This window comes from Lepus europaeus, chromosome X (genome assembly GCF_033115175.1).
Source record: "Lepus europaeus isolate LE1 chromosome X, mLepTim1.pri, whole genome shotgun sequence".
Classification (NCBI taxonomy): Eukaryota; Metazoa; Chordata; class Mammalia; order Lagomorpha; family Leporidae; genus Lepus; species Lepus europaeus.
In genome coordinates this window covers 98,799,898-98,825,043 of record NC_084850.1, presented here as the reverse complement: position 1 = coordinate 98,825,043, position 25,146 = coordinate 98,799,898, and the positions used below count along the sequence as shown (strand labels likewise).

At 39.2% G+C, this 25,146-nt stretch overlaps 1 protein-coding gene and 1 pseudogene across 1 annotated transcript in view; one reads left to right on the top strand and one right to left on the bottom strand.

Moving 5' to 3' along the window:
• Positions 1-3,564: 3,564 nt before the first annotated feature.
• LOC133752792 (THAP domain-containing protein 5-like) lies at positions 3,565-14,276 on the bottom strand (annotated as a pseudogene).
• A 2,216-nt stretch (positions 14,277-16,492) lies between these two features.
• Positions 16,493-25,146, top strand: part of MAGED1 (MAGE family member D1) — a 91,356-nt gene continuing 82,702 nt past the window's right edge. Inside the window, exon 1 of the mRNA XM_062183775.1 lies at positions 16,493-16,569. The gene's annotated coding sequence lies outside the window, so the exon portion shown is untranslated. The remainder of the gene's footprint in view (positions 16,570-25,146) is intronic.

Genomic DNA, 25,146 nt, shown 5'->3' with positions numbered 1-25,146 from the left:
TCCTTCTGTTGGTCCACTCCCCAAATGGCCACAATGGCCGGAGATGCGCTGATCCGAAGCCAGGAGCCAGGTGCTTCTTCCTCCTCTTCCACGTGGGTGCAAGGGCCAAAGCACTTGGGCCATCTTCTACTGCTTTCCCAGGCCATAGCAGAGAGCTGGATTGGAAGAGGAGCAGCCAGGACTAGAACCAGTGCCTATATGGGATGCCAGAGCCACAGGCAGAGGATTAACCTACTGTGCCACAGTGCTGGCCCCACAAAATTCTGTTTTAAAAAAATTTTATTTATTTGAAAGGCAGAGTTACAGAGAGAGAGAGAGAGAGAGAGAGAGAGAGAGAGAGAGAGAGAGATCCTTTATCCGTTGGTTCACTCCCCAGATGGCTGGAATGGATGAAGCTGGCGGGATCTGAAGCCTATGTGAGTGCAGGGGCCCAAGGACTTGGACCATCTTTCACTACTTTCCCGGGCACTTTAGCAGGGAGCTATATCAGAAGTGATGCAGCCGGGTCTCAAACTAGCACCCATGTGGATACCAGCATTGCAGGCCAGGGCTTTAACCTGCTGCACACACAGTACTGGCCAGATCTTACAAAATTCTTGAGGACATACTTTAAGAAAGGTAATAGCATTTTTAGACTAACAGATGAGAAAACAAAGAATCAGATTGACAGGAACTTGTTCAACATCATAGGCAGTAATATATTTAATTATATTGACTGCTAATTTTCAGGACACATATTACCTATTTTTCACATTTGTGTTGTTACAGCAAAGTTTTTTCTTCATTTTTTGTAAGTTCATGTGGATGTAACAGGAAAACCTTTCTTTCTAATGTCATGATCATTTGTCTATAATTTATTCTTATAATTTTAATAAAATATACATGGACAGGGATCATAGCATTAAATATTATTCTTATGCTGGAGTTTTAGAATGACACAATCAGGACCCGTGTTGTGGGTAAAATTGCCACCTGTGATACCAGCATCCCAAGTCCTGGCTGCTCCACTTTCTATCCAGCTCCCTGCTAATGCTCCTGGGAAAGCAGCAGAGGATGGCCTAAGTGCTGGGGCCCCTGCACCCATATGGGAGACCTGGAAGGAGCTCCTGGCTCCTGGCTTTGGATTGCCCCAGCTCCGGTGGTTGTGGCCATTTGGGGAGTGAACCAGCAGATGGAAGAACCCTCTACCTCTCTGTCCTCTCTGTCTCTATCTCTCTGTCTCTCTGTCTCTCTCTCTCTCTCTCTCTCTCTCTCTGTGTTTGTGTGTAACCCTGTCATTCAAATAAATAAATCTTTGGGAAAAAAAGACACAAGCACACACTTTAAAAACTGTACCTATCATAAATGGACACAAACTATAATTTCTAAAATGCATATTTTCAAATTAGCCTTAGTTTTGGTTTATAAATATAAGTATAAATATAGTATGTTACTACAAGTTGTTGTTTTATTTATTTGAAAGTCAGAATTACACACAGAGAGAGAAGGAGAGGCAGAGAGAGAGAGAGAAGGAGGGTTCCATCCACTGGTTCACTCCCCAGTTGGCCGCAAAGCCTGGAGCTGTGCAGATCTGAAGTTAGGAGCCAGAAGCTTCCTCCGGGTCTCCTATGCAGGTGCAGGGGCCCAAATGCTTTCCCAGGCCATAGCAGAGAGCTGGATGGGAAGTGGAGCAGCCGGGACTCAAACTGGTGCCCATATGGGATGCCAGCACTGCAGGCGGCGGTTTAACCCACTATGCCACAGTGCTGGCCCTGCAAGTTGTTTTTAAGATTTGTTCTATTTATTTGAAAAGCAGGGTTACAGAGAAAGAGAGAGAGAGAGAGAGAGAGAGAGAGAGAGAGAGAGAGAGATTCTTTCATCCATCTGTTGGTGCAAAGGCCAGGGCTGGGCCAGGCTGAAGCCAGGAGTTTGGAACTATGCCTGAATCTCCCACATGGATGGCAGGAGGCCCATGTACTTGGGCCATCTTCTGCTGCTTTCCCAGGTGAATTATTAGAAGGGAGCTAGATCAGATGTAGAACAGCCCAGACTTGAACCCAGGTTCATTTGGGCTACCAGCATTGCAGGCAGCATCTTAACCTATTGTGCCACAATGCTGGCCCCAACTACACGTTTAAATTATCATGACCATGTTTTATGATGACCAGTCACTTACAAGGTACTGAAATAATGATATTCTTTCAATTTTAAAGTACTTCTCCTAAGAACTGAATTAACAAATGGTTCCTTCTTTTCATTCAACTGAAATAAAGTCATAAAAGTAATATTTTCATTTATATTGCAGAAATATAACTACAACCAAAATGTCAAACAATGCAAAAATTCAATAAGTATTGAGGAGAATTCAATAGTTAATCAAATTCTAGTACATACTATTATGCTAATGTATATTATCTTACAGAAAGTCTGTTCTGATAAATAATCTTAGTAGAAAGGGAAATAACTACAGAGCTGTCATTGTGGTGCAGCATGTTAAGCTGCTACCTATGATGCCGGCATCCCATATGGGTGACTGTTTGAGTCCTGGCTGCTCCACTTCTGTCCGACTCCCTGTTAATGTGCCTGGGAAAGCAGTGGAAGATGACTCAAAAGCTTGGACCCCTACACCCACGTGGGAGGCCTGGAATAAGCTCCTGGCTCCTGGCTTCAGCCTGGCTCAGACCTGGCTATTGAAGTCATTTGAGCATTTGAGGAGTGAACCAGCAGGTGGAGCATCTGTCTCTCTCCCTCCCTCCCTCCTGTCCTTCCTTCCTTTCTTCCTTTCTCCCCCCACTCCCCTTTGCCTTTCAAATAAAATAAGTCTTATTTTAAAAAAGAAAATGAAATAACTATAAAGAAATACATTGGGGGCCAGCATTGTGGCCTAGCAGATTAAGCTGCCACCTATAATGCTCACATCCCCTGCGCCAGTTCGAGTCCTGGTTGCTCCACTTCTGGTCCAGCTCCCTGCTAATGCACCTAGGAAAGCAACAGAAGATGGCCTAAGTGCTTGGACCCCTGCACCCACATGGGAGGCCTGAATGAAACTCCTGGCTCCTGGTTTCTGTCTTGCTCAGCCCTAGCTGTTGTGGCCATTTGGGGAGTGGACCAGCCGATGGAAGATTTCTCTCTGTCTCTCCCTCTCTTTGCAACTCTTTCTTTCAAATTATTTTTAAAAATATTTCTTTAAAAATAAATTGATTATTAGAGATATGGTAAGTGCCCCTATTTTATAGCTTAGGGACTGAAGCTCAACCTTGATAAGTATTTTACCGAAGCCATTTCTTAATATAGAACTAAGACTGATTACTGAACCTGACTTCTACTCTGGTCTGTATATTTGTTCTCTTATTTTTATTAACCATATTTTAACTTGAATTTAGAAAGTTATCGAGTAATAAAACTTTTTCTCCAGACCAACCAACTTTCTTTTTCTCAAAAATGAGCATTTGAAGAACAGGATGCCTTTCATAACACAAGAACACTTTCACAGCCTCATTAATATGAGAACTTTACAGAGGAAAGAGTTCACTTTACATATAATTTTTGGTTCGGCTGGAAAAAGTTTATATACAAGCCATGGCTTTAAAGTCTCCATATATCATTACTAGCTTCATGTGTCATGAAATGCTTTTCTTTAAGCTTGACGTTTTCTTCCAATAGCCAGTTTCCTTGTTTTTGCTGACTTATAAGAATTTCTAAAAATTCCAATCTTAGAATATATTGCTTTTGTAATGCAAGAAGAGTTATCTTTGAATGTAGCTTACAGACTTCCTGCCAAGCACAGTTCTTATTTATGTCTGTTCTGCAGTAAGAATTCACAGTTTGCAACCTTTCCATGCTATAGTCTACATCTGATATAAGGAATTTTCAATGTCTGCGTTATACATTTCCACAGTTTCTTTTGGGGCAGGTATAAAAGAATTAATTTCTGTTTAGATTTTCTGTGGGTTCAAAAATCACAATAATAGATTTCTTTATTTGTGTTTAATTGTCCAACTCTTTGATTAATTGTACTGAATAAGAATGACTTTTGCTGTACTGACTGATTTCCATATAATTGTTGTAAAGGTTGGATTAGCAAGGTAATTGATAGTTATTTCAAGTACCTACTGGATTTCTAAAGATTGCTGAATACCTTCTCAGTTGGAAGCTGTCAAAATAATAGTTGTAGAATTTCAATTCTCAAAAAAATTTATGAAAACCAGGTATATTTACGTCTTAGTTAATTGGTTACCTTGGTTTACAAGGTACATTATGGTTTTTTTTTCTTTTTTTTTTCAGTATCTTGTTTAACTAGATGAAGAGTTTGCTTGTTATTTTGTATACATCTTGTAAAAACTGGAGCTGGTGGCTTGACCTAGGCAAATGAATCAAATAATTCTGCAAGTTCAAGGATTGTCTTTTGACAAAGCAAACATTGTTGGAGTTTGTCTGTTTTAAATATTGAATATCCTATCTGATGTCAACAGAGGCCAGTGTTAGATGGGCACTATACAGGAACTGAATTTATTGTTAACCCACGAATATCCTTTCATATTCTTTAACCACTTTTCAAGTCTGTCTTTGTCATGTAAAGGGAGTGGGTACAAACTCAGCATGGCTCAGGTGAGACGCTGGGAGACTGGTGTAAGCAGGAGGAACAGGATGGCATTCCTCCAAAAGGCAGGGATTTCTGCAGCTTTTGAATCACAAATTCAATATCTTTCATGATTATTGGATCAATCAGATTAGCAAATTATGTATTTTATCTTGGTTGAGTTTTGGTAGGTTGTGAGTTTTGACGAATGTGTCCTTTTCTTCTATGTTATCAAATTGACATAAAATTGTCCATACTTTTTTTAATTATGTGGGTTCTACAGTGATATCCCCCTTTTCATTCTTTTTTTAAAAAGCTGTATTTATTAAGAAAGCCAGAGTTACAGAGAGAGAGAGGGAGAAAGATCTTCAATCCACTGTTTCACTCCTCAGACAGCCACAATGGCCAGGGCTGGCCCAGACCAAAACCAGGAGCCAGGAGCTTCAATGGATTCTCCCACATAGGTGGCAGAGGCCCAACCATTTGGACTATCTTCTGCTGTTTTCCCAGGCCATTAACAAGGAGCGGACTGGAAGCAAAGCAGCCAAGACTCGAACCCGCATCCATATTGGATGCCAGCACTGCAAGCTGCCGCTTTACCAGCTATGCCACAACACTGGTCCCAGGAAGAACACATTCCTAGGCTTCTTATCGTCAGTGCATCGCTGATAGATGTCCCTGGCCATTACTATCAGCTGTAGTGGTGTTCCCTATGTCACTTCAATTCAGGGGAGAAATGAGCATACCTGAGTCTTTTGTTCTTGCTAGGTTACGGTGTGGGTAATGTTGAGACTAGATTCCTTTATTTGATGGAAATCGATTTGGGGAAGATACCACAAAACACTTTGTCATTATGTTGCTCCTACACTTCTGTGCTCTGTAACAAATTGGCCTGCCTTTTCTACTTCTCTTGCAAGATTTATTTTTAAGATTTCTACTTCTCTTTTTAAAGATTATTTATGTATTGGAAAGACAGGGCAACAGAGAATGTCTTCTTTTTTTTTTCCTTTTTTTTATTTTTTTTTTTATTATTAAACTTTTATTTAATGAATACAAATTTCCAAAGTATAGCTTATGGGCTACAATGGCTTCCCCCCTCCCACAACTTCCCTCCCGCCCGCAACCCTCCCCTCTCCCGCTCCCTTTCCCCTTCCATTCATGTAAAGATTCATTTTCAATTCTCTTTGTATACAGAAGATCAGTTTAGTATATATTAGGTAAAGATATCAACATTTTGCCCATATAGCAACATCAAGTGAAAAAACTACCATTGGATTACTAATTATAGCATTAAATAGCAATGTACAGCACATTAAAGACAGAGATCCTACATAATTTTTTTTTCAAATTAATTAGTTTTCTATGCCATTTCCATTTTAACACCAGGTTGTTTTTTTTTTTTTCATTTCCAATTCTCTTTATATACCAAAGATCACTTCAGTATATAATTAGTAAAGACCTCATCAGTTTGTGCCCACACAGAAACGCAAAGTATAAAAATACTGTTTCAGTACTAGTTATAGCATCACTTCGCTTTAGACGACACATTAGGGACAGATCCCACATAGGGTGTAAGTACACAGTGACTCCTGTTGCTGATTTAACAATTTGACACTCCTGTTCATGGCGTCAGTAATCTCCCTAGGCTCTAGTCATGAGTTGCCAGGGCTATGGAAGCCTTTAGAGTTCGCTGACTTTGATCTTATTCCGATAGGGTCATAGTCAAAGAGAATGTCTTCTATGGGCTCATTCACGCCTGTAGAAATATCAATAAGTCAAAACTGAGTAGTAGCAATTACTGCCCCATTTCGAAGGAAATGGTCACTTGTGTTTTCTTTCTTCTTTTCATTATCACTCCATTAGAGATTTATCAACATTATTGATCTCACAGAACACCTTTTGGTTTCACCGATTTTCTTTGTTTTTAGCTTTTTCTCTGACATCATTTCCACTTTGATTTTTACTCCCTTTCTTCTGCTACTTTGAGATTAATTTTCTTTTCTGTTTCTAGTTTCCTGAGGAGGAATATGAAGTCATTGATTTGAAAGATTCTTCTTTTCTAATGTAGATATCCAGAGCTATAAATTTCCTGCTAAGTATATCTTTAGCAGCATCACACAAATTCCAATATGGTGTGTTTTTATTTTCATTCACTGAAAAACACTTTTTAATTTCCTTTTGATATACCCTATGATCCATGAGTTATTTATAAGCTTGTTATTTAGTTTCCAAATGTGTAGAGCTTTCCCAGAATCTTTCTATTATCTAATTCTAATTTAATTCCATTGTTGTCTGAGAATACACTTGCATACCTTGAATCCTTTAAAATTTATTAAGATTCATTTTGTTCTACAGAATATGGTCTACATCAATAAGTGTCCTGTGTGTACTTTGAAATAATGTGTATTCTACTTTTGCTGTATAGAGTGGATCTATAAATGTCAGTCAAATCTAGCTGGTTCACTGTGTTATCCAAGTTTGCTTCATATCTTTTTGCTGATTTTCTGCTTTCATTGAAAGAGAAGTATTGAAATCTCTGACTATAATTGTGAATTTATATATATGTATATATATATTATGTATATATATATGTATCTTTGCAGTTCTGTAAGGTTTTATCTCATGGATTTTGAAATCCTTTTATTGAGTATGTAAACTTCTATGATAGTTATGTCCTCTTCTTCAAGTAACTAATTTATCATTATTTTTCCATGGCAATATTCTTTGCATCCAATTCTATTTTGTTTCACATAAATTTAATATCTCCAGCTTTCTTTCCACTAAGGTTGACATGGTATATATTTCGCTTTTACCTTGTTAGTGCCTTTTAAACAGAACTACATTTCTTGTAGGCAGCACATAGCTGTGTGTTGAGTGTTAGCCCATCTGCCAGTCTTTGACAGTAAATTGGAGTGTTCAGAAAAGTTACATTTAATGTCACTATTGCTGTGGTTTGGTTTCAGTCTACTACTTTTCTTTTGTCCAATCTATTCTATGTTCCCTTTTCCCTCTTTTCTGACTTCTTTCAATCACGTATTTTTCTGATTCCATTTTTAAAAGATTTTATTTATATGAGAGGAAGTGTTACAAACAGAGGAGGGGCAGAGACAGAATGAATCTACTATCCACTTGTTCACTCCCCAAATGGCTGCAACGGACAGAGCTAGGTGGATCTGAAGCCAGGAGCCAGAAACTTCTTCTGGGTCTTCCACATGGGTGCAAGGGCCTTTGCACTTGGGCCATCTTCCATTGTCTTCCCAGGCCATTAGCAGAGAGCTGGATCAGAAGAGGAGCACCTGGGACATGAACCAGCACCCATATGGGATGCCGGCGCCTAAGGGGGAGGCTTAGCCTACTACATCACAGCGCCAGCCCCCGTTTCCATTTTATCTCCTTTGTCAATTTATTACCTGTTACTTTTTGTTTTGTTATTGTAGTTCTTGATCTAGGATTTATGATCTACCTCTATAACTTATTATAGTCTATCTTCAAGCAATATTACATCACTTCTTAACATGGAATGCTCACTTCTTGGCCTTTATGCCATTGTTGACATACATTTTCTTTTATGTATGTTATAAACCTTGCAATGCATTATTATTTTAATTTAAGTCATTTTTGAACAAGTTTTAAAAAAGCCAAGTGATGCTATGACTGGTACTGAAACAGTATTTTTATACTTTGCGTTTCTGTGTGGGCACAGACTGATGAGGTCTTTTCTAATTATATACTGAAGTGATCTTCTGTATATAAAGAGAATTGGAAATGAAAAAAAAAACAACTTGGTGTTAAAATGGAAATGGCATAGAAAATTAATTAATTTGAAAAAAAAATTATGTAGGATCTCTGTCTTTAATGTGCTGTACATTGCTATTTAATGCTATAATTAGTAATCCAATGGTAGTTTTTTCACTTGATGTTGCTATATGGGCAAAATGTTGAAATCTTTTCCTAATATATACTAAACTGATCTTCTGTATACAAAGAGAATTGAAAATGAATCTTTACATGAATTGAAGGGGAAAGGGAGCGGGAAAGGGGAGGGTTGCGGGCGGGAGGGAAGCTATGGGAGGGGGGAAGCCATTGTAACCCATAAGCTATACTTTGGAAATTTATATTCATTAAATAAAAGTTTAATAAAAAATATTAAAAAATTTCTCATGTTTTCTCATGTTTATCCCTTTTGTTACCCAGTGCTGGCCCTCTTTGCTCCTTTGTGTAGATTTTCAGATTTCCATCTGGTTTTATTTTCCTTCTGCGTGAAAGATGATCTTCAACATTTCTTACAGTACAGATCTGCCAGTAATGGATTATTTCAGCTTTTGTATGCCTGGAAAATGTCTTTTTTTTAAGCTAAGTTTTTTGAAAGATATTCTTGCCAGATAGAGAATTTTACCTTGACATTTTTCTTTCTTTCAATATGTTAAATATGTTTCTCTGCTGTCCTTACGCTTATTATACTCCTCATATTGTTTCCATGAGAAATCTGATGTTATTATCTTTGCTCCTCTGTATACAATATACCTTTTGTCTCTGGCTGCCTTTCAGATTTTTTTCTTCTTTGCTGATTTCAAGCAATTTGAGTATAGTGTGCATTGGTGTAGTTTTCTTTGTTTTGCTTGTGTTTGGGATTCATTTATCTTCTTGATTCTGTGAGTTTATAGTTTTCATCAAATTTGGAAATTTTCAGCTGTTATTTCTTCATTTCTTTCTGTCTCCCCTCCCCTTTCTCTTTTAGAGACTCCAAATACCCATCTATTAGTCATTTGAACTTGGCTCAGAGTTCATTTGTATTGTTCATTTTTTAAGAATTTATTTTTTCATTCTTCTATTTTGTTTTAGATTGTTTATATTGCTATGTCTTCAAATATGCTAATCTCTCCTTTTGCAATGTCTAACCTGCCATTAGTTTTACCTATTACATTTTTTCATCTGATAGATTTCAGTGTTTATTTGGAAATTTTTCATATCTTCCATTTATCTACATAATTTTTTGAACATACAGTATACAGTTATAATGTTTATTTAAATGTCCTTGTCTTGGGGCAGGCATTATGGCATAGTTGGTGAAGCTTCAGCTTGAGATGTCTGCATCCCATATCGGAGTGCTGATTCAAGTCCCAGCTACTTTGCTTCCAATTCAGCCTCCTGCTAATGCACCATGGAAGCAGCAGGTGAGGGCTCAATTACCTGGGCCTGGCACTCACATGAGATACCCAGATGGATTTGCAGACTCCTGGTTTTTGCCTGGCCCAGCACTGGCTGTTGTGGGCAATTGGGAAGTGAATCAGTGGATGGAAAATATTTCTGTATGTAAGTCTTTCTACTTTTCAGATAAATAGAAAGTTTTTTTAAAAGAAGAAACTACGGAAAGTAAAACCAAAGCAACACAATTTATAGTAGCTCAAAAATGAGAAACAGGAATAAATTTACTAAAAAAGTATATGATTTGCATGTTGTAAACTACAAAGCACTAATTAAAAATCAAACAAAATTGAAAGAAATTGAGAGACATTGAGTGACATGGGTTGATAGAGTCTCCATAATTAGGTGACAGTTTTCTCTAAGTTAATCTATAGATTTAACACAATTGCAACCAACATCACAACTGGATATTTTTGTAGATATAGAAAAGCTTATTCCATAATTTATAGGGAAAACCAAAGGAGTTAGGATAGCTAAAACAATTTTGAAAACAAACAATAAATTTGGAAGAATCATACTATTTGAGATTAAGACAGTGTGGTATTAGTGGAGGTATGATACATTGTTCATGGGAAAAAAGAGTACTCACAAGTAGATCTTTGCTATGTTGCAACTCCAATGGAGAAATAATAGTCCTTTCAACAAATGATGTATATACTAAAACCACAAATAGATTCTGCTACACACCTGTTGTAATGGCTAACATAAAAAGTATGGTGGGGGGGTGTCAGCTCTGTAGTACAGTAGGTTAATCCTCCACCTGCAGCACCGGCATCCCATATGGGTGCTGGTTCTAGTGCCAGCTGCTCCTTGTCTGATCCAGCTCCCTGTTTATGGTCTGGGAAAGCAGTGGAAGATGGCCCAAGTGCCTGGGCCCCTGCACCCACATGGGAGACCCAGAAGAAGCTCCTGGATCCTGGTTTCAGATTGGTGCAGCTCCTGCCATTGTGGCCATTTGGGGAATGAGTCAGCGGATGGAAGACCTTTCTCTCTGTCTCTCCCTCTCACTGTCTGTAAATCTCTCTCTCAAATTAATAAATAAAATCTTAAAAAGAAGTATTGGAGTTGGCATTGTGGTGCAGCGGGTTAAGCCACTACCAGTGATGCTAGCATCTAATATGAATGCCAGTTCAAATCCTAGCTGCTCCACTTCCAATCCAGCTCCTGTTAATGCACTTGGGAAGGCAACAGAGGATAACCCAAGTGATTGGGCCTCTGCCACCCATGTGGGAGACCGGGATGCAGATCCTGGCTCCTGGCATCACCTGGGCCAGCCAGGGCTGCTGTGGCCTTTTGGAGAGTGAACCAGTGGATGGAAGATCATTCTCTTTTTGTCTCTATGTGTATCTCCCTTTCTCTCTGTGTAACTCTGTCCTTCCAATAAATAAATAACTTTGTTAAAAAGTATAAAGATTGGCTGGCACTGTGGCTCAGTGGTTAATCCTCTGCCTGCGGCGCCGGTACCCGGGGTGCTAGTCCCGGTTGGGGCGCCAGATTCTGTCCCAATTGCTCCTCTTCCAGTCCAGCTCTCTGCTGTGGCCCGGGAAGGCAGTGGAGGATGGCCCAAGTGCTTGGACCCTGCACCCTCATGGGAGACCAGGAGGAAGCACCTGGCTCCTGGCTTCGGACCGGCTGCAGCGCGCTGGCCGCAGCGGCCATTTGGGGGGTGAATCAACGGAAGGAAGACCTTTCTCTCTGTCTCTCTCTCTCACCGTCTAATTCTGCCTGTCAAAAAAAAGTATAAAGATTATCAAGTTGGCAAAAATATAGAGCAGTAAGAACTACTGGGAATGCAAAATGATACAAATTTTGGAAAATATTTTGGCAATTTCTTATAAAATTAAAAATCCATATGCCATATTATTTACCAGCAATCTTACTTCCAAAAAATTAAAACTTATATTCATGTGAAAACCTGTATATGAATGCAGTAGCTGCTTTTTCATCATATCTAAAAGCTGGAAACTACATGAGTGTTTTTCAGTGTGTGAATGGATAAACAATCTGTGATACATACATATGATGAAATATTATTCAGAAGTAAAAACTAATGGAATGGTTAATACATGTAACAAATTCAGTCTCAAAGACATTATCCTAAGTAAAAGAAACCTATTTGAAAAGGTTACCTACTGTATGCTTCCATTCATATGACATTTTAGAAAGACAAAACTAGGCTGACAGGGAACAGAGCAGTCTTTGCTCATATTTTAGAGGTGGAAAGGACTGTGTGACTAAAATGGATGAGCACTGGGGCCAGCGCTGTGGTGTAGCAGTTAAAGTTGCCTCCTGCAGTGCTGACATCCCACATGGGCACTGGTTTGAGACCTGGCCACTCCACTTCTGATCCTGCTCTCTGCTATGGCCTGGGAAAGCAGTAGAGGATGGCCCAAGTCCTTGGGCCCCTGCACCCATGTGGGAGACCTGGAAGAAGCTCCTGGATCCTGGCTTGGGATTGGCCCAGCTCCAGCTGCAGTCATTTGGGGAGTGAAACAGTGGATGGAAGACCTCTCTCTGTCTCTCTCTCTTTCTCTGTGCCTCTGCCTCTCTGTAACTCTGACTTTCAAATAAATAAATAAAACCTAAAATAATAAAATATATCTCGATGGTGGTGTGGTTACATGTATCTATACATGTGTTAACACTGATAGAACTGTATACATCAAAAGATGTCACTTACCTTATGTTAGTTTAACAAAATGAGGAGCACTTTTATGTATCAATGTGAAAAGAATGCTTACATATATAGCTAAGTAAAAAAGTCATGGTGCACAATAGTTTGTGTCATATGCTTCCATTTGGTAAAAATATGAAATGTATACATATATGTATTAATTTTATGTATACAAGTATCTTCAAAATAATAAATAAAATAAATAATATGTTGCCTAAGGAGAGGCAGTTGAGTGGTGGGAAACCAGGTATAAGGTGGAAAGTTTTCATTGTACTTAAATTTTGTCTCCCTTTTGGGTAATTTTTTATTTTTAAAATTATTCTTTATCTTTTCATTGTAATATATAATACATACAAAACAATACATGTAATGTATTTGTAAATTATTGAAACAGTACTATCATGAACACTCTTGAGTCATTTCTGAACCTCTGATCAAGATAATTACCATTAAATTCCTTTTGACTACGAGACACTCCTCTGTCTTTCATCTTTGTGGCAGAGGTTACTACTACTCATCAATCCATATGTTTTTCTTTCCCTATAGGATATGTCTCAGTTTGCATTGATAGAAATTTTTCTTATTCAATTTTATCTTTCGCTGGTTTGAATTTATGCAGTTTTTCCTTTTTCTATATTCTTCTCATCCTTCTGATAATTTAGTGGTTATTTTTGGAAATTTATTGTGATTATTTAACAATGTCTGAACTTGATAAATATATTAACCCCTCTCCCAAGTTAATTCTGATCTCCATCTCCTCCTGAGTTATGTAGTAATTTCATTCATAAGCTTTTAATTATTTTTTTCTTTAACCTCACAACTCAAGCCTCATTATTGATTTTATACCTACCACACTTTTTCAGATTGCATGATTATTATTTTATTTTCTCTCAATTCTTTCTAGCTTTTCAGACGTCCTTTTAGGATCATTTCCTTTTCCCCAAGGTCAGCCTAATGCACATTAGTTTTCAATCTCTTTTGTGCATTGGAGACACCTTAAGCAGTTTATAAAACTGTGTGTGCATATGTATGTGTGTGGGTGCACACGTGCACACTTGACTTCATCCCTAAGGAGCCGAGGGAGACCAGACATTGGTACTGAAAGCAAAATAAAGACAGAAGCTTTTCTAGTTATTCTAATGAGCACCCAGTTAAACACTGATGCTTTATAAGTTACATATTCGTTAGGTTAATTTGTTTATTGCTGGTATTCACTAAAATGTAAATTCTAAAAGCAGAAGAATTTTTTTCACTCCATTGTTTATGATTGTATCTTTTTTGCTTTGAACAGTGACAGCCACACTGCAGTTTACCAAAAAATGTTGAGTAAATGAAAGAAAATGTTCAGAATAAGATGACAGATGCAGAAGAGTAGTTGTCTGGTTTGGGTTAAGCAGTGGAAGGGATAGTTAAGCAAGCTTTTGTGAAAAAAATGAAATGTTACCATACTGTGAAAGAACAAACATAAGAGATGCTGATGTATTTTTCAACTTATAAGCACTTTCTAAGACTTAGAGTTAGGAGCTATAAAAAGTAAGGAGAAAGAGAAAGAGAAAGAGAAAAAGAGAGAGCGAGAGCGAGAGTGAGAGCGAGAGAAATATGGGGGGGAGAGGCTAACAAAGGTTTTGTACACAATACTAAGGAATTGGGATTTGGGGACAAATGTGGAGGGTCAGAACTAAGATAGTGATGTTGATGACTGAGGGAAGTGGACAAAGTCTGCAAATGTTGCTCATACATCTCTCTTTCTCAGAGTCCTTCTAAAGTGGAAATGCCCACTCACTTACATTGCTATCTTACCTGTTTTGCTTCTTCACAGTCTTTGTCATCTTTCAGCATGTATTGTTTTAAATAGTTTATCACAGGACACAAGAATATAATTCCTACGAGGATAGACATTTCTGTCCATTTGGTTACTGCTTTATCCTTGAGGAATGGAACATATTCACTGCTCAATAAATATTTGCTATTTAAGCAAACTACTTGAAAAGGAAGGAGTCAAGTAAAAATGTTAAGATTTCAATGCCTCTGGATTTGTAATAATACAACGCCTATTTTTCTCCAAATTCCAAATACAATTACTAAAAGTGTAAGCTTATAACTTCCTGTATTTATTCATTGATTATCTCAGTAGCCTGTAAACCAACTTCTCTGCCTCCAAAATTGCACCAGTATAATCCATTTCCTATAATCTAGCTTGCAAACATTACCATACACTTTCTTGCTTAAAAGTCTTCTTCATTATTAAGCCCAAACTCCATCACATGACATCCAAGATCCTTCGCTCTTTGCCCTTTTTTAACAAATCTTATCTGTCATCACTGTTCTTTTCACACTGCACTTCAATTCCTCTGCATTTCTTCCCTTGCTTCCATCCAATCATTTATTCAACATGGAACCTTGATGCAAGTGAGTGTTCAAAATCTGTTGGTTGAATAAGAAAATGTGAGTCAAATTGCTGAAGCCAGTTGTAAAAATACCAGTGAAAGCAAAGATCTCTTGTATTAGTCCTGGTCATTTTCTTCACTGAACACATTTTGTCATTTATTCCTTCAACAAACATTGGTAAATACCTATTTTGTCATAAATTTTATGTGTTTTAATGTCACCTTCAGATCCTAAGCTGTGGGCTCTTAGTTCTGTGTCTCTGGGTGCAAGGTTTGGGACATAGTAGGTGCTCAGAATATAGTTATGGATTAACTGAAAATGATTACAAAAGAAAACTGTGTGCAGATTTTCTACCCAGACAAGTTTTCTGGAAGAAACAGCAGTAAGTAATTCAATATTGAACTTGTTCTGAAGGTCTTTAATCAGAGTAAAGGCTACTTTTACTATTGAAACTTTTTTTGGATGTCATTGTCTTCCTTTTCTTAGGAAGTAAGTATAATAGGGTGCTTTCTGAATGAGTCCATTTTTATTTAGAAATTTGAATATGCTAATTCTCTGGATACCACTCTGACAAAATTCAGTAATCACATTTTTTACAAAAGCTAATAAGGGGCAGGAGTTGTGGCTGGGAGGTGTGGACACTCCTTGGGACACTGGCATCCTGTATGGAGGGTCTGGGTTCAAGTTGCATCTCTGCTTCTGATCCAATTTTCTATTGGTACACAGCTTGTGAGGCAGCATGTGATGACTCAAGTCACCCACATAGGATCCCTGTCACCCACGTAGGAAATTTGGATGGAATTCCTTTGGATCCTGGCTTCCACCTAGTGTAGCTGGGATGGAGTGCTGTGGGCATCTAAGAATGAAAGAACTCTCACTCCCTTTCAGATGAAGACAAATACATATTATTTTTAAAAATTTTTTATTTTATTAATTTGAAAGAGAGTTACAGAGGGAGGCAGAGGCAGAGAGAGAGAGAGAGAGAGAGAGAGAGAGAGAGAGAGAGAGAGAGGTTCTCCCCTCCGCTGGTTCATTCCCCAAATGGCTGCAACGGTTGGAGCTGAGCCGATCTGAAGCCAGGAGCCAGGAGCTTCCTCCGGGTCTCCCAGGCAGGTGCAGAGGCCCAAGGACTTGGGCCATCTTCTACTGCTTTCCCAGGCTGTAGCATAGAGTTGGATCAGAAGTGGAGCAACCAGGACTTGAACTGGCACCCATATGGGATGCCGGTGCTTCCGGCCAGGGTTTTAACCTGCTATGCCACAGTACCGGCCCCAAATACATATTATTTTTTAAAAAGCTGATAAAAATAAATTTTCTAAATTTTCCAATTTTCCAAATTGCTGCCCCAGAAAACATTAAATCAGTATGGTTAAGTATGTAACTGTAGACATCCAAGCCATTGATAATGAAGTCTGAATAAAAGGAGTAAGGTAAAGGGGACTGTTTCTAAGGCAACACGACAAACTGAAGAAGTGGGATTTGGTAGAGATACTGTAGTTTCTGAAATGATTAGAGACAGAATTTGCAGAAATTTACTGATTCCCTGTCCTGGGCCCTTTACATCATTACCCAACTTCTCATCTGGGAGCTAATGAGATAAAGCATCCCAGCGCTTGCTAGAGAGGCACAGGAAGTTGCCTGGAGGGAAGGGAGTAGGGGTGGCAGCGGCAGAAGCCAAAGCTTCCGCCAAACAAAAGAGGAAAGCACTTCCGGTCACGCCATCGTCGCTGCCTTCTTCGTCAAGGTAAGTGTAAAGAAGGGGACTGATAATTCTCACAAATAAATCCTGCTCCCTTCGGGGAAACGTTGCTTCTGGCCTCAGCATGAGGTGGAAACAAGGTATATTCATTCTCAGAGTACAGCGTGTGAAGGATGCTTCTGACGCCTGTGGTTCTGATCGCCTCACCATCTCCTCTCCTCCTCCTCAGGGGAAGGGAGGCCGGCACCCGCCCCCTGCCCCCACCCTCGCTTCTGACTTTCGTGGTTCTTTTATCCTCCCGACTTCTGGTCATGCTTCACGTCCCCTCTTTATCCCGGGTCCTTTTCTCCGGTATTTCTGGTTGTTCCCTGTCCCACAAATCTCTCTTCCACTAATCCGCAGCTTCCGCCCGGTGCCCTTTTAGCCCCAGACCCTTGGCGAGCCCCTTCCTATCCTCTCAGCGGACATTCTTCCTTTCTTCTCTTTCCATCCCAGAACGAAGGGAACTTCAGAAAGTTCCAGGAATATGAAATTAAAAGATGCAGTTATTTTGGTACACAAATTTGATTCGTAGGTCCCCCCACCCATAATATGCATTTTCCACGAACTTTTTGAAAACTCTTATTTTACTCCCTTTGCTGCCTTTCGGTCTTTACTGTCTCTCCCCTGCAGAGGCCATTGGGTTATACATTTTCCAAAAGCAAGTATGTCTCAAATGTCGAGTTTGCTTTTCTTGTTCTTAAAAAAAAAGAAAAAAGAAAAGAAAAGAAGCAGAAATTTTAGAGCCTGAAGAAGGCATCGGGACTTGTTCAAATTATGTCTGTCTATTTATTTATTTCTCTCAACAAAATTATGCGCCATTTAGTTATTATTGCACTGGTTTCAACCCTCTAAGTGTTTGTATTGATTGACTGATTGATTGTGGTTTTTTTTTTCTAATGTTGGCAGAGGACAGAACTCCCAAAGTTTTGGAGGAGCAAACATAATGGGTTTTGCGTATACGTTGGTGTCAGCTTTAGAGATGGAAGCTTTCCCATCTCCCGTAAAACCATTCTTAGAGGAGAAGTGATTGACAAGCTTGAGGTCCAACCTCAGTTTATTACTTCACCAGTTAACTTTATTATACAAATCCTTTTCTGGTCTCTAGGGGCAACATTGAACAGTAAAGCTGGCAGGTTTTTTTAAAGATGGTTTCCTAGGCTCACTTTATGATTTTTATATAGTCTGCCCGTTGCAATGGGAATTTTGTCTCTTTGTGTCTTGAAATGTGAGGTGTATTTTTCTGTTCCATGTGTTATGCAAAATTTATCTTGGAAGAATATCAACTGAATTTATTCGCTTTTCTTTACCCATATGAACATTAAATTTGTGGTAAGGACAGGGTTTTTGTCAGGCTTTAGGAGGAATTTAGCCAAAGTTCTCCTCAGCAGTTAACTTCTTCCTCCTCCTGTAACTCATGTGTTTGACAGAATGGGCGATGACTCCCTTTTCTAGGGCAGATAGAATTTCAGTTCACTTAGATAGAATAAACAATGAGGTGGATTTCATGACAGCAGAACACATAGGAACTTTTAAAACGGTATTAGCAAATGTCTCTTTATTCACATTATTTTGCAACATTTATATGTCTTTCACACTGTTTTCAACCCACTGTGCACCCATCCATTTGATTTTTTTTTTTTGTGCTGAATAGCTTATATGTCAGACAGTGTTCTCAGAACGGGAAATACAACAATACAAAACAAAAGTAGATGTTATAGCTGAGAGACAATAAATGAATGCAGAGATCTTCAAAAAGTTCACAGAAATAGGCATTATCTTTTAATTTCCTTTTCCAGGAACTTTTTCAAGGCACCACTTCTATAAAATAAATTGTGATGGGGGCGAGCTGTAATGTTTTAGATAAGATGGTCAGGGAGCCCTCTCTGGTAGAGTGGCATTTCAGTACAGACCTGAAGGAAATGAGGATACAAATTATGCAGATTATTATTGGGAAAAAAATACTTTCATGCTGTGATCTCTCATTTGTCATTTACTCTGCTTCCTACAAATCTTTTGCCATCCCTGTGGTCCTCTAGTGGCCACTTTGCTGCATAACTTTAATTCAGCACTGCCAACTCAAATAACTCAATCCATCACAATTCCCTGTATTCTCTTCCACCTGGCTAGATTCTTGCTACCATTGAGATGAATTGTCACTTAACAGTCCCTTTAGGAAGGAGGCTGTATCTATATCTCTAGCCCCACCTAACCCCCAGTTTGTTTATTCCTGGTGCATTGTGTGCTATCCTATAGTAATATTTACCTACCTTTTTGATTGCTGTTACCACTGTTTGTTCATAATATTTTGCCCTTAGATGTTTGGTGTGGTAATTTGAAATTAATTCAGTGCTTGTCAGTAAGAGACAAACTTTTAAATATAGTTTCTCCACTAATGTTCATAATTGCTCTCTAAGGTCATTAGTCATTGTTGTCATTTCGCTGATGATAAAACCAAAACCCAGAGGTCTAGAATAACTTGCTAAACTGCTATATTTCATGCATTTAAAGTCCGTCAAACACTTAGTCCTGGTCAGATTCTCTCTATATCTCTATTAATGAGAAATACAAAAATATACAGACTATTTTATTGTTTTATAAGACATAATCTGTGTGCAGAAATTCCAGTTTTTGGAAACTTCCTGTCATAGATAGGAGTATCATGTACTTGGATTACATGCTAGTTGATAAATATTAGGAGCCATGAAATATGACTCTACTCATTTTTAATAAAGATTTAAACAAGCAGAAATCGAAAGAAGAGTACAATGAGCACTCATACTTTGAACCTAGAGTTAGCAATTATTCTTCTTTTTAAAGATTTATTTATTTATTTGAAAGTCCGAGTTACACAGAGAGAAAAGGAGAGGCAGAGAGAGAGAGATCTATCCGCTGGTTCACTCCCCAATTGGCCGCAGTGGCTGGAGCTGCGCTGATCCCAAGCCAGGAGCCTTCTCTGGGTCTCCCACACTCGTGCAGGAACCCAAGAACTTGGGCCATCTTCCACTGCTTTCTCAGGCCATAGCAGAGAGCTGGATTGGAAGTGGAACAGCCAGTACCGGAACCGGTGCCCTTATGGGATGCTGGCACAGTAGGTGGTGGTGCTACCTGCTACACCACAGCACCGGCCCCCAGCAATTATTCTTTTAAAGATGTATTTGAGGGGCCAGCACTGTGGCGCAGCGAGTTAACGCCCTGGCCTGAAGCTGTGGCCTCTCATATGGGCGCCGGTTCAAGTCTCAGCCTAACCTACTTTACTGTGCCTACTTTACTTTTACACCAGCCCCTCAGCGATTGTTAACATTTGCCATATTAGCTCATTTGCTCACTTGCTTTGTCTGTTCAACCATTTATCCGTCTGTACATCGACTCATTTTTTTTAAAAGATTTATTTATTTACTTGAAAGTCAGAGTTACAAAGAGAGAGGAGAGACAGAGAGAGGTCTTCCATCCACTGGTTCACTCCCCAGATGGCCACAACGGCCAGAGCTGCGCCGATCTGAAGCCAGGAGCCAGGAGCTTCCTCCCGGTCTCCCATGTGGGTGCAGGAGCCCAATGACTTGGGCCATCTTCTACTGCTTTCCCAGGCCCTAGCAGAGAACTGGATCGGAAGTGGAGCAGCCAGGTCTCAAACCGGCGCCCATATGAGATGCCGGTGCTTTAGGCCTGGGCATTAACCTGCTGTGTCACAGCGCTGGCCCTGACTCATATGTTTTTTGATCTTTCTATTTTGATGAAACCATTTGAGACTTACAGGCATTATTTTTTAGTAAACTTAATACATGCAAAAAAGTGCACATAACCTAATTATACAACTCAACATTTTCCAGAAAGTGAACATACCCGTGTATGTGTAATCAGCATCATGATTGAGAAATGAATATCATCAGTATTTAAAAGAACTTGACTGTGTTCCCTACTTGCCACAACTCCAGATCAATTACAGTCGTGGCTTTTGTCACCAAATAATAATTTTGCCTGTTTTTAAAATATATAAAAACGTAATAATATGTTTTGTATGAATTTTTTCTGTCTGAATAATTTGGTTTAACATTTTATTTTTGAGATTCATCTGTGTTACTGACTATAGAACTAATTCCTTCATTTTCATTGTTATACAGTGTTCCATGATTTGAATGTATCACAGTAGAGGTAGCACTGTTATTGTAGATAAGCATTATGGTTGTTTCACTTTTTGGCTTGGAAATAGTACTGTGAAGATTCTAGTTTGTGTCTTTTCATTATATGTGTAAACATTTCTGTTGAGAATATATTTGAGTAGAATTGCCTAATTAGTATGCATATGGTTAGCTTTAGTAGACACTGCCAGTTTTCCAAAGTGATTGTATTGAAACACTCCTAACAAATTTTTAAGAGTTCACGTCATCGTCTTTCCTTTTTTAAGAAAAAAGTAGCCATTCTAGTGGTTGTGAATGGTGTCTCATTGTGATTTTACTTTGTGTTTCTGATGACATAAACGAACCAGTCCATATGTTTGTTAGTCGTTTGGATATCATTTATGAGGTGCCTGTTCAAGTCCTTTGGCTTACTGATTTGTAGCTTTTTCTGTATTAAGAATGTGAATGCAGAATTGGATATTTGTATTGAAAACCTCAGTGGCTTGCATTTTCAGTCTTAATGGCTCCTTGGTAAACTGAATAATTCAATTTTGATATTATTAAATTAATCCTTTTTCCCCTTTATGGCTACTTCTGTTTTTTTTTTTTTTTAAGATTTATTTATTTTACTTGAAAGAGTTATGCAGAGAGAGAAGGAGAGGAACAGAGAGAGAGAGAGAAGGGGGGGGTCTTCCATCCGCTGGTTCACTCCCCAAATGGCCACAATGGCCGGAGCTGCACCCATCTGAAGCCAGGAGCCTGGAGCTTCTTCTAGGTCTCCTACGTGGGTGCAGGGGCCCAAGGGCTTGGGCCATCTTCCACTGCTTTACCAGGCCATAGCAGAGAGCTGGGTCGAAAGAGGAGCAGTCGGGACTCAAACCGGCGCCCTCATGGGATGCCGGCACTGCAAGTGGTGGCTTTTACCTGCTACGCCACAGCGCTGGCCTCGGTTATTTCTCTTTTGTCCTGCCTGAGATAGATCTTTGTTTTTCCTAAGGTCATGGAGATACTTTCCTATGTTATTGCTTAATTTCTCATATTTATATTTATAGTCTTTTTGTAATTGATATTTTAATATGTTGTCCATATAGGTATATGTAATGGCCCATTTTTTTTTATTGAAATAACCATCCAGTTAGTCTCAAACCACTTATTGAAACAGTCATTTTTCCCATTTGTAGTATAAGCTTTTTCATAAAAAATTACTGAATTACATATTGAAGTCTGGCTCTACATTGTGCTCAGTTCAGTTTGTCTATCCTTGTATGAATACCACTCTGTTAATTAAGGTAATTTTACAGTTTATGTATGATCATGCACATCCTCCAGCTTTAATTGCTTTTTTCATATAATGCCTTAATTATGCTTGGTCTTTTGATTTCCATATGCATTTTACAATTAGCTTGTCAATTTCCACAGAAATTCTTCACAGTACTTTGAGATGCCATTTAATAAATCAATTTGGGGAGTACATATTATGGCATAAATATTGTAACATTCATCTCCTAACATTAGGAACATTTTATAAATAATTAGTTATCTCACCAAAGAAAATTAACACTATTTCTCTGACACCATCTAATTCCTAATCTTTGAAAACTTTTATCCTTAAGAAGCCTTTTATAGCTGCTGCTGAAAAACCATTTTCTAGTCTAGATTAATATGTTACTTTTTGAGATTTTATGGGTATTGTTTTTTATTTTGTTAAACTTGTTAATATTTATGTATTTAGTACTCTATATTATGTTACTGTGCTTATTTCCTCTATAGGTCAGATTGTCTAGTCTAGTAGTAGGAGCTTTTTCACTTTGGCTTCTGTGTGTTTTCTTTTATTACATAAATTTTCAAATATGTTCAAGGTGGGAAATACAAAGGGTCTTTAAAAATTTTATGGATACTGATTTATGAAAGTGATTTAAAAATAGGTTTTAGGTTGATTCCATGTCTTAGCTATTGTGAATTGAGCTGAAATAAACATGGGAGTGCAGATAATTCTTTTATTTGCTGATTTCATTTCCTTTGGGTAAATTCCCAGGAGTGGAATGGCTGGGTCATATGGTAGGTCTGTATTCAGATTTCTAAGGTATTTCCATGCTGTCTTCCATAGTGGTTTTACCAGTTTACATTCTCACCAACAGTGGATTAGGGTACCTTTTCCCTGACATCCTTGCCAACATTTGTTGTTTGTTGACTTCTGTATGAAAGCCATTCTAACTGGTATGAGGTAAAACCTCATTGTGGTTTTTTTTTATATTTTATTTTATTTATTTGTCAGGTAGAGTTACAGACAGTGAGAGGGAGAGACAGAGAGAAAGGTCTTCCATCCACTGGTTCACTCCCCAAATGGTGGTGACAGCCAGAGCTGGGCTGATCTAAAGTCAAGAGCCAGGAGCTCCCTCCAGGTCACCCAGGTGGGTGCAGGGGCCCAAGGACTTGGGCCATCTTCTACTGCTTTCCCAGGCCATCAGCAGAGAGCTGGATTGGAAGAGGAACAGCTGGGACTAGAACCGACGCCCATATGGAATGCCAGCGCCGCAGGTAGAGGATTAATCTACTGCACAACAGAGTTAGCTCCTCTCATTGATTTGCGTTTTCCTGATGGCTAGTAATCCTGAGCATTTTTTCATGTGTCTGTTGGCCATTTGGATTTCCTCTTTTGGAAAATGTCTGTTTGATCTTTGGCTATCTCTTAACTGGGTTGTTTGTTTAGTTGTTGGGGAGTTTCTTGATCTCTTTATATATTCTGGTTATTAATCCTTTATCAGTTACATAGTTTGAAAATAATTTTTCACATTCTGTTGGTTGCCTCTTCACTTTCCTGAGTGTTTTCTTTTGCAGTACAGAAGCGTCACAATTTGATGTAATCCCATTTGTTGATTTTGGCTTTGATTGCCTGTGCCTCTGGGGTCTTTTCCAAGAAATCTTTGCCTGTGTGAATGCCCTGCAATGTCTTGCAGGGTTTCCCCAATGCTCTCTAGTAATTTGATGGTATCAGATCATAGATTTACATCTTTAGTCCATTTTGAATGGATTTTCATGTAAGGTGTAAGGTACGGGTCCTGCTTTATACTCCTGCATGTTTTCCCAGCACCATTTGTTGAAGAGACTGTCCTTGCTCCAGGGACTGGTTTTAGCTCCTTGGTCAAATATAAGATGCTTGTAGATGCTTGGATTGATTTTTCGTGTTTCTATTCTGTTCATTGGTCTATCCATCTGTTTTTGTACCAATGCCACGCTGTTTTAATTATAACTGCCTTGTAGTATGTCTTGAAATCTGGTATTGTGATGCCTCTGGCTTTGTTTGTGTTGTGTAAGATTGCTTTAGCTATTCGAGGTCTCTTGTGTTTCCATATGAATTTCAGCATCATTTCTTCTGGATCTGAGAAGAATGTCTGGTATTTTGATTTATATCACATTGAATCTGTAAATTGCTTTTGGAAGAATGGACATTTTGATGATATTGATTTTTCCAATCCATGAACATGGAAGATTTTTCCATTTTTTGTATCTTCTATTTCTTTCTTTCTTTTTTCTTTTTTGTTTTTGTTTTTGATAGACAGAGTGGACAGTGAAAGAGAGAGACAGAGAGAAAGGTCTTCCTTTTTCCGTTGGTTCACTCCCCAATGGCTGCTGCAGCTGGTGCACCATGCTGTTCTGAAGCCAGGAGCCAGGTACTTCTCCTGGTCTCCCATGCGGGTGCAGGGCCCAAGCACTTGGGCCATCCTCCACTACTTTCCCGGACCACAGCAGAGAGCTGGACAGGAAGAGGAGCGACCGGGACAGAATCCGAAGCCCCGACCGGGACTAGAACCCGGTGTGCTGGTGCCGCAGGTGGAGGATTAGCCTTTTGAGCCACGGTGCCGGCCCCTATTTCTTTCTTTAATGTTTTGGAATTCTCATTGAAAGATGTCTTTTTTTTTTTTTTTGACAGGCAGAGTGGACAGTGAGAGACAGAGACAGAGAGAAAGGTCTTCCTTTTGCCGTTGGTTCACCCTCCAATGGCCGCCGCGGTTGGCGCGCTGCGGCCGGCGCACCGCGCTGATCCGATGGCAGGAGCCAGGTGCTTCTCCTGGTCTCCCATGGGGTGCAGGGCCCAAGGACTTGGGCCATCCTCCACTGCACTCCCGGGCCACAGCAGAGAGCTGGCCTGGAAGAGGGGCAACCGGGACAGGATCGGTGCCCCGACCGGGACTAGAACCCGGTGTGCCGGCGCCGCAAGGCGGAGGATTAGCCTAGTGAGCCGCGGTGCCGGCCAAAAGATGTCTTTTCAAGGGTAGCTTCACTAAGCTGGTTTCCAAACAAGGGCCATTTATTGCCACTGGGTATTTTTCTCTCAAATCTCTTTTCCTATAAAGTTCTTCTATAGCTCCCCTTTAAATAAGACCATGAAAGTCATTATTTCTATAGAATGTCTCATATTTTGGATTTAGACATTGCTTTCTTTGTTTCTAACGGAGGAGACTTC